Source organism: Gastrolobium bilobum, unplaced genomic scaffold, assembly GCF_033153095.1.
Source record: "Gastrolobium bilobum isolate Gb01-03AN ecotype WA unplaced genomic scaffold, APGP_CSIRO_Gbil_v1 utg6023, whole genome shotgun sequence".
Taxonomy (NCBI): Eukaryota; Viridiplantae; Streptophyta; class Magnoliopsida; order Fabales; family Fabaceae; genus Gastrolobium; species Gastrolobium bilobum.
The window spans coordinates 121,537-132,299 of record NW_026895462.1 but is presented as its reverse complement, the minus strand read 5'-3'; positions in this window follow the sequence as shown (position 1 = coordinate 132,299).

The following is a 10,763-nucleotide window of genomic DNA, read 5'->3' as shown; positions in this document are numbered from 1 at the left end:
CATAAAGGCACTCGCATATAACAGCTCAACAACATTTCACAAATCAATATATCATGAAAACAACATCATGCATATAACCATACCCCCATGGGACATGGTGGAACCAACAATGGCTAGACCGAGGACACAAAAGCTTACCTTGCAAGCTAACAATCCAAGCCAAGAGTCCAACCAATGCTCAAAGTCCAAAACACAGCAGAATCACGATCTGATTTGGACCAGCAATCATATCAATAAACGTAGCTCATAAGCATAAACATAAAGACAACGCTTCTCTTTTACGTTTTACGTCTTTAGGCTCCTCACAAAGCCTCTAGCCCTTAATCACTTGATTCTGACTTAGTTTAATTATTACAGAAGTTCAACTTCATCAATCTAGGGTCCATAAACCCCCAATAGCCTTCTGTATGAATAGTACAACTACTGTTCGTCGAAAACCCAGAATATCCGGATATTCCTCGGGGACATATACGGATATCCATATCCAGATATTTCTCGGGAACATATCCGGATATCCATATCCGGATATTTCCACATCCCATATCTGGATATCCATATCCGGATATCCAGAAACCCATATCCGGATATTCATATCCGGATATTTCCATCCAAATATCTGGATATTTCGCGACAGAATGCAGTTTTGCATTTTCGCGAAGATATCCCTTCAAGGTTTCCATTTTTAACACTTTAAAACGTTAAAGGATGCATCTTTAAGCTCATTATGGTTCATACTCAGGTTGGTTACTTGTTTAATGTAACACCCAGTGTATACCCGGTAATGTTATCATACTATCGTATTAAGCTACGCTTAATTAAAATGCGAAATATCTTTTTCTTTTCCAATTATAACGTCATTATACTTAGCCAAGTTGATTACTTAATCAATTTCATAAAAATAATGCTGTATGTAAATTGCAATAAGACATCTACTGAAATACCTCAATATATATATAAAGTGAGTATCTAAATCACAGATCTACATCACGTAGTCCGGACAATATCCTGATACTTTATTACAATAAATCAAACTAAGACATAACTAGTCTATGTGTCATGGACAATCCCCATGTTCACCAAATCAACAGCGTCTCAACAAGATAATCATAAACATAAATGAATCTCAAAGCATAAAAGCAGCATGCATATCCAGCATCCAACAAGTCAGCATATAATATCATCAATATCTAACTCAGCTCCGGCCTCCTGCCGCCTGAGGTCTCAACATTACCCGAACCTGAAATAAGCATTCGCCAAACGTGGGGTGAGATCTTTAAACAAGAAATCTCAGTAAGACAAGAGATCTTTATATCAATATCAGTTCCAAAACTATGCAGTGCAACAGATATTCATGCCATGTGTGTTTATCACTATTCTACTAGCCAGAGAAATGCAGGAATACGTCTATTACCCACACGTAGTACAAGGAACACCGCTTGCACCTCACCCACAGCCTCACCATCTTGTATGTACCACATACTCAGGCTTACCGTATAGGTAGAACACCACATGCATATCATAAAGGCACTAGCATATAACAGCTCAATAGAATTTCCTAAACACCAAAAGCATGTAACACAACATGCATATAACCATACCCCCATGGGACATGGTGGAACCACAACATGGCTAAACCGAGGACACGAAAGCTTACCTTGCAAGCTCACTATCCAATGCCAAGAGTCCTCACAGCTTAAGTCCATCACACAGAAGATCACAATCTATTTAGGACCAGCAAGTATATCAACATACATAGCTCAAAAGCATTAACATAAAGACTACGTTCTCCTTTTACGATTTACGTCTTAAGGCTTCCAACAAAGCCATAAGCCCTTAAATCACATGATTCTGACTTAGTTCCTTACTTATAGAAGTTCAACTTCATCACTCTAGGGTCCACAAACCCCCAATAGTCTATTGTCCTCACAGCACAGCTACTGTTCTTCGAAATCCCAGAATATCCGGATATTCCTCGGGGCATATCCGGATATCCAATATCCAGATATCTCTCTGGCAATATCCGGATATCAATATCCGGATATCCAGATCCCCATATCCGGATATCAATATCCGGATATTTCGCGACAGAATGCAGTTTCTGCATTTCGCGAAGATATCCTTCAAATGTACCATTTTTACCGATTACAGAAACCTAAACATGCATTTCTAGGTGTGTTTGACATTACCCCATGTTAGGTTATCATCTTAAGCCCATACATGCATCAAGGTTCCCCTTTTAAGCAGAAAAACTCAAGTTCAAGGGCGATGACCATACCACAAGCTTGAAACAGCAAAGGGAGATGCTCTTGGAGCTCACTTGAAGCTCCCACAGCCCAGCACACTCAAGGACACGAAAATGGACCAACAAGATGTGTTCTTTCTTCCCAAAGGTGACACCTTGAAGCTCAAAAATACCAACTCCAAGCTCCCACCAACAAACTAACCAAATTCAGAAGCTCAAACCCCCTTACACAGGTTTTCTAACTCAGAAAGGTGACTTTTTTCAGCTCACAAGGCTTACACCCTCAAGACCAAGTGTTTAGGAAGAGGTACTAAGAAGGTAGAAGGTCACAAGGCTCATACAAGAGGGAAGATAGGACCAAAACAATGCAAACTGATCAGCCTCCAAGGTATCCACGCATAGAAGTCTGTTTTCTAGGGTTTTGTGCCCTTCAACAGTGTATTTATAGCCACTTACTCAATAAACACATAGTATCAACTTTATTGCTACACTTAGAATTTTAATCCCAAACTTTGGATTCTTAACCTACTCAATTTTATAAGAATTATCATATTTTTATAAAATTTTCTGAGCACCTTTCCGGTATGCACTTTTGATAGCCAGTATCAGTTTCTGGCACCAGTTCTCATTATTTTGAGTTAAAATTCGTTTTACAAGTCCTACATATTATTCTAGTAATTATCATGCACTTATTATTATTTTCCGGGATACTTTTTCGATACGCATTTATACCGACTAGCAGAACCGGTATCTGCATTTTTCTTTCGAAAAGCGACTTTCAACATTCTTAATCACTTATCATAATTATTAAAGCCTTTTAATAATTATTAGGGTCAATTATGGAATCATTTCCTAATTTTGCATAATTAATTAATTAATTTCCTTAATTAACGGTACGGGTTCTTACATTCACCCCACCTTTTTAGGATTTTGTCCTCAAAATCAGAAAACATACCTGTCTCGAAACTCGGGTACTGCCGGAGAAGCTCGTCCTCACGCTCTCAAGTACACTCCTCAGGAGTTCTTCCGGTCCACTGCACTTTGACCATCGGAATGATCTTACTCCTCAGCTGCTTCTCACCACGATCAAGAATCTTAAGTGGTCTGACGAGAATCTTTAGGTTCTCCCGAACCTCCACATCATCCGGTTGCACCACATGCGAAGGATATGCTATATACTTCCGAAGCTGAGACATGTGAAACACGTCGTGGATGTTAGCCAAGTTCGGAGGCAAGGCAACAGGTCCTACTCTACCAAGAATCTGGTATGGCCCAATATATCGTGGGCTCAGCTTCCTCACTCCGAGTGCCTGACCAACACCGGTGACAGGTGAAAGTCTCACAAACACGTGCTCACCCTCACTGATCTCTAGTGGACGATGCTTGACATCATAGTAGCTCTTCTGGCGATTTTGCGCCTGCTTCAACTTTTCACGGATCATCTGGATCTGCTGGGTGGTATCTTGGACAAAGTCCAAGCCAAAAAGCTCCTTGTCCCCAACCTCAGACCAACAAGTAGGAGTTCGACACCTCCTACCATACAGTGCTTCGTAGGGCGCCATGCCTAGGCTAGCATGAAAGTTGTTGTTGTAAGAAAATTCAACCAACGGAAGGTACCTATCCCATGCCGAGCCCTGCTCAAACGTGCAAGCTCGCAACATGTCCTCCAAGGTCTGGATGGTCCTCTCAGTTTGTCCATCAGTCTGAGGGTGATAGGCGGTACTCAATCTCAACTGCGTACCAAAAGCCTCCTGCAGCGCCTTCCAGAACTGAGATGTGAACTTCGGGTCCCTATCACTCATGATACTCTCGGGCACCCCGTGAAGCCTCACAATCTCGCGAATATAAAGCTTGGCCAACTGCTCTGTAGTGAAGCTCACCTTCACTGGAAGAAAATGGGCAGACTTCGTCAGTCTGTCCACAATGACCCAGATAGAGTCACAACCCGCCTGAGTCTTCGGCAATCCCACCACGAAGTCCATGGAAATACCTTCCCACTTCCACTGTGGTACTTCAAGAGGTTGAAGTTCACCAGAAGGTCTCTGATGTTCAATCTTCACCTTCTGGCAAACCAAACACTTGGACACAAAGACAGCAACATCTCTCTTCATGCCCGGCCACCAGAAGTTCTTCTTCAGGTCTTGGTACATCTTAGTAGCACTAGGGTGGATAGAAAACTGATCCTTATGGCCCTCTGCCATAACCTCTTCGGTCAACGGACCTCGAGGAACCACGATCCTCTGCTGAAACAAAAGAAGCCCATCATCATTCCAAGACACACCGCCTTGGTTCTTCACATAATCCAGACACTCTCTCTGAACTTGTGCCTTTTTGATATTTTCTAACAGCTCGTTCACGACATCTGCTGCTTCCATCTCGAGAAGTACACCCTCACGCGGAGCGGTCACTGCCAAGTTTCGAAACTTCTCAACCAAATCAAAGTTACCAAGTAACAAACTGGATGAGCTACTGGATTTCCGACTCAAAGCATCAACTACCACATTGGCCTTGCCAGGATGATACCTCAGCTCGAAGTCGTAGTCCTTTATGAACTCTATCCATCTCATCTGCTTCATGTTCAGCTCTTTCTGGTCGAAGAGATACTTCAAACTCTTGTGGTCACTAAACACCACAAACTTCAAACCAAAAAGATAATGCCTCCAAATCTTGAAAGCAAACACAATAGCAGCCAACTCCAACTCATGAGTAGGGTAGTTCTCCTCATGAGGTTTCAACTGCCTCGAAGCATAGGCAATCACCTTGCCCAACTGCATCAACACACAACCTAGACTCTTCCCGGAGGCGTCGTTGTAAAGCTCGATCTCGAGCGCAGGATCAGGAAGGACCAATACAGGAGCAGTAGTCAGTCTCTCCTTCAATTCCTGAAAGCATTCCTCACACTCGTGAGTCCAGAAAAATGGAGTCTCCTTCCGAGTAAGGCGAGTCAAAGGGAGAATCATCGTGGAGAAACCCTTGATGAACCTCCGATAGTAACCTGCCAAACCCAGAAAGCTCCTCACTTCCGTAACTGTCTTGGGTCTCTCCCAATCTAGTACGGCCTCGATCTTGTTCGGATCCACTACAACTCCTTCAGCAGAAATAACATGCCCAAGAAACTTCACAGACTTAAGCCAAAACTCACACTTAGAAGGCTTCGCATACAGCTTCTTCTCCTTCAGTACTTGCAGAACAGTTCTTAAATGCTCCACATGCTCCTCCTCCGTCTTGGAATAAATCAAAATATCGTCAATGAAGACGATCACAAACTGATCCAGGCACGACTGGAAAATCTTGTTCATGTAATCCATGAACACAGCAGGTGCATTGTTGAGTCCAAACGGAATCACCAAATACTCAAAGTGACCGTATCTCGAACGAAATGCGGTCTTAGGGACATCCTCTGGCTTCACCCGAATCTGATGGTATCCGGACCGGAGATCAATCTTCGAATACGCGCAAGCACCCCTGAGCTGATCCAACAGATCATCAATCCGAGGAAGGGGATACTTGTTCTTGATCGTCACCTTGTTCAGCTGCCTGTAGTCGGTGCACAATCGCATTGTCCCGTCCTTCTTCTTCACAAAGATGACCGGTGCTCCCCAAGGAGACACACTCGGTCGAATGAAATCTCTCGTTGAAAGATCCTCAATATGCTTCTTCAGCTCTGCCAACTCCGGTGGCGACATTCGGTATGGAGCTAATGAAATAGGCCCCACACTAGGCAACAGATCAATGGAGAACTCTATCTTCCTTTGTGGCGGAAACTCAGGAATCTCATCAGGAAACACCTCGAGGAATTCCCTCACCACAGGAATGCCAGTAATATCCTCCTGTGTCCCACTAACCAAACCTCCCAACATGACGTAACTAAACGCCCCAGCTCTCAAGGCTCTCCTAGCCTGCAGCAAAGAAATGTACGACGAGGAACTAGCTGTGGAATCAAACGGAGACATCACCACACGCTTGGCACAACAATCAATCAATGCATAGTTCCTAGACAACCAATCCATGCCCAGAATAACTTCCAAGTTGGCCATCGGCAATCCTATCAGATCTACCGAGAACTCACGGTCCTCCCATTGAAACACGACATCTCGATGTACAATGGTAGAATCACACTTTTTTCCGGTGACGGTGGTCACCCGCAACGGTGGAGAAAGCACAGACATGGGCAACTCAAGCCCCGCAGCAATCGGGGTTGCAACAAACGAATGCGTAGCCCCAGAGTCAAACAAGACATCAACAGATGCTGCACCAAAAGTAGCAGTACCTCTAACAAGGTTCGGTGCTCGGTCCGACTGCTGACGATCTAGAGTATAAACTCTCCCAGAAGATGGTGGCACTGCCGGTGTCGAAGTAGGTGGAAGGGGAACCATCTGTAGCGGCACTGCCTGAACTGCAGCCGCTCTCGCCGTCGCCGGCGGACAATCTCTGGAGAAGTGGCCCTCCTTGCCACACTGAAAGCAAATCAACTGGCCGGTAGAACACGGCCTAAAATGAGTCTTCCCGCATCCCGAACACCTGGGAGCAGGAGGTCTCGCTGCACTCCCCTGAGCAAAAGTCCTCTTAAACTGATTCGGCGCCTGCCGAGCTGCCATCTGTTTTCCCTTGCCCTTGTTCCCAAACTTCCTGTCTCTCCAAGAAGTGGAACTACCAGCTATTACCTTCGTCACCTCTGCAACCTTGGCCTTCTTGGCCTTACTCGAGTCGTAGAAGTCCTCGATATCATGACACTGCTGGACCAGTGTCCCAAAGTCTCTAGAAGCAGAACCAACAAGGTACTCGTCAACAGACAACGAGCCCTGAACCAACCTGTTAAACTCCCCTTGCTTCCTCTCCTGTGCATCGTAGGGGAAGTAGTGACCCAGAAAACAATCCTCGAAGAATGGCCAAGTCATCACATGGCCCTGCATCTCGTAGACATGAGAAGTGTTCGTCCACCACTCATGGGCATCGCCCTCTAGCATGTAAGTAGCGAACATCAACTTTTGCGGATCGGAACACTGCATGACCCGAAAAATCTTGTCTAGCGCCTAAAGCCATCTTGCAGCAGCAATGGGATCATAAGACCCATCAAAAGTAGGTGGCTTATGCTTACGGAAAGCATTCAGCCGGTGATCAATCGCATCTCTGTCCTCAGCGGGCTCCACAAAGGGTTCTATCACCCAAGCATCAAGCGTAGCACTACCAATGTGACTCAGGATCTCATCCTGAACACTAGGTGGAGGCGGCGGTGGAGGTGGTGGCGGTGGGAACTGACCAATAGCTGGACCAGCTCTCATCTCCTCCAACATGGCCCTCATCAAGGTCATGTTCGCCAACCGATTTGCCTCAAGAGCATCCTCTGTGGCCTTCTGGTCCGCTTCTCTAGCAGCATCCATCATTGCCAGGTTGGCCAATCTAGTGGCCTCCTGCATCTCAGCCAATGCAGTCAGGATTGGATCGAGTTGATCCTCAGCAATCTCACGTGTTCTCCTGAATCCTACCATGACTCTGCACAAGTTACACAAATTATGAGTTGATCAGGCCCACACAATGTGATCACAAATGCATCATCATAATAACAACCAACAGAGCAAACACACAAGACAGACACAACCAAACATCTTATTCGTTGCAATACATACAAGCTTTTCCCTTGAACCGTTGCTCTGATACCATAAAATGTAACACCTCGTGTATACCCGGTAATGTTATCATACTATCGTATTAAGCTGCGCTTAATTAAAATGCGGAATATCTTTTTCTTTTCCAATTATGACGTCATTATACTTAGCCAAGTTTATTACTTAATCAATTTCATAAAAACAAAGTCTGTATGTAAATTGCAATAAGACATCTACTGAAATACCTCAATATATAAATAAAGTAAGTATCTAAATCACAGATCTACATCACGTAGTCCGAACAATATCCTGATAATTTATTACAACTCCAAATCAAACTAAGACATAACTAGTCTATGTGTCATGGACAATCCCCATGCTCACCAAATCAACAGCGTCTCAACAAGATAATCATAAACATAAATGAAGCTCAAAGCATAAAAGCAGCATGCATATCCAGCATCCAACAAGTCAGCATATAATATCATCAATATCTAACTCAGCTCCGGCCTCCTGCCGCCTGAGGTCTCAACATTACCCGAACCTGAAATAAGCATTCGCCAAACGTGGGGTGAGATCTCTAAACAAGAAATCTCAGTAAGACAAGGGGTCCTCAAGGATCTTCCACCCCAAGCTCATTTACATGTGCAATATAAGTTCTAAAAGCATTTATATCAATATCAGTTCCAAAACTATGCAGTGCAACAAATATTCATGCCATGTGTGTTTATCACTATTCTACTGGCCAGAGAAATGCAGGAATACGTCTATTACCCACACGTAGTACAAGGAACACCGCTTGCACCTCACCCACAGCCTCACCATCTTGTATGTACCACATACTCAGGCTTACCGTATAGGTGGAACACCACATGTATATCATAAAGGCACTAGCATATAACAACTCAATAGCATTTCCAAAACATCAAAAACATGTAACACAACATGCATATAACCATACCCCCATGGGACATGGTGGAACGACCACATGGCTAAACCGAGGACACGAAAGCTTACCTTGCAAGCTCACTATCCAATGCCAAGAGTCCTCACAGCTCAAGTCCAACACACAGCAGATCACAATCTGATTTAGGACCAGCAAGTATATCAACATACTTAGCTCAAAAGCATTAACATAAAGACTACGTTCTCCTTTTACGATTTACGTCTTAAGGCTTCCAACAAAGCCATAAGCCCTTAAATCACATCATTCTGACTTAGTTCATTACTTATAGAAGTTCAACTTCATCACTCTAGGGTCCACAAACCCCCAATAGCCTACTGTCCTCACAACACTGCTACTGTTCTTCGAAATCCCAGAATATCCAGATATTCCTCGGGGCATATCCGGATATCCAATATCTAGATATATCTCTCGCAATATCCGGATATCAATATCCGGATATCCAGATCCCCATATCCGGATATCCATATCCGGATATCAATATCCGGATATTTCACGGGCAAATATCCAGATATTTTGCGACAGAATACAGTTTCTGCATTTCGCGAAGATATCCTTCAAAGGTACCATTTTTACCGATTACAGAAACCTAAACATGCATTTCTAGGTGTGTTTGACATTACCCCATGTTAGGTTATCATCTTAAGCCCATACATGCATCAAGGTTCCCCTTTTAAGCATAAAAACTCAAGTTCAAGGGTGATGACCATACCACAAGCTTGAAACAGCAAAGGGAGATGCTCTTGGAGCTCACTTGAAGCTCCCACAGCCCAGCACACTCAAGGACACGAAAATGGACCAACAAGATGTGTTCTTTCTTCCCAAAGGTAACACCTTGAAGCTCAAAAATACCAACTCCAAGCTCCCACCAACAAACGAACCAAAGTCAGAAGCTCAAACCCCCTTACACAGGTTTTCTAACTCAGAAAGGTGACTTTTTTCAGCTCACAAGGCTTACACTCTCAAGACCAAGTGTTTAGGAAGAGGTACCAAGAAGGTAGAAGGTCACAAGGCTCATACAAGAGGGAAAAGAGCACCAAAACAATGCAAACTGATCAGCCTCCAAGGTATCCACGCATAGAAGTCTGTTTTCTAGGGTTTTGTGCCCTTCAACAGTGTATTTATAGCCACTTACTCAATAAACACACAATATCAACTTTAATTGCTACGCTTAGAATTTTAATCCCAAACTTTGGATTCTTAACCTACTCAATTTTACAAGAATTATCATATTTTTATAAAATTTTCTGAGCACCTTTCCGGTATGCGCTTTTGATAGCCAGTATCAGTTTCTGGCACCAGTTCTCATTATTTTGAGTTGAAATTCGTTTTACAAGTCCTACATATTATTCTAGTAATTATCATGCACTTATTATTATTTTCCGGGATACTTTTTCGGTACGCATTTATACCGACTAGCAAAACCGGTATCTGCACTTTTCTTCCGAAAAGCGACTTTCAGCATTCTTAATCACTTATCATAATTATTAAAGCCTCTTAATAATTATTAGGGTCAATTATGAATTCATTTCCTAATTTTGCATAATTAATTAATTAATTTCCTTAATTAACGGTGCGGGTTCTTACATTTAACCCCTTAAACATGTCAAGACACCTTTTTTATCAATTAAAACTCATGATCAATGGTTGGTAGCACTTACCCAACCTTTAAAACATAGAAAAGAGTGCTCTTGGAGCTCACCAACAACCCCTAAGGCTCTAACTTTGAAGGTGCATGAAAATGGCACACAAAGATGAGTTCTTTCTTCACAAAGGTCATTCCTTGGCACCACAAAACCAAACACAAGGTTCACACCCTCTCCAAACTCAAATTCAGCACCTCACTCTATCAGAAACTGACCCTCGAACCCAGAAACAAGGTCACCAACACCCTCCCAATGCTCACTCTCACTCACCACAAGTGTTTAGGTGGAGATTTCATGAAGAATGA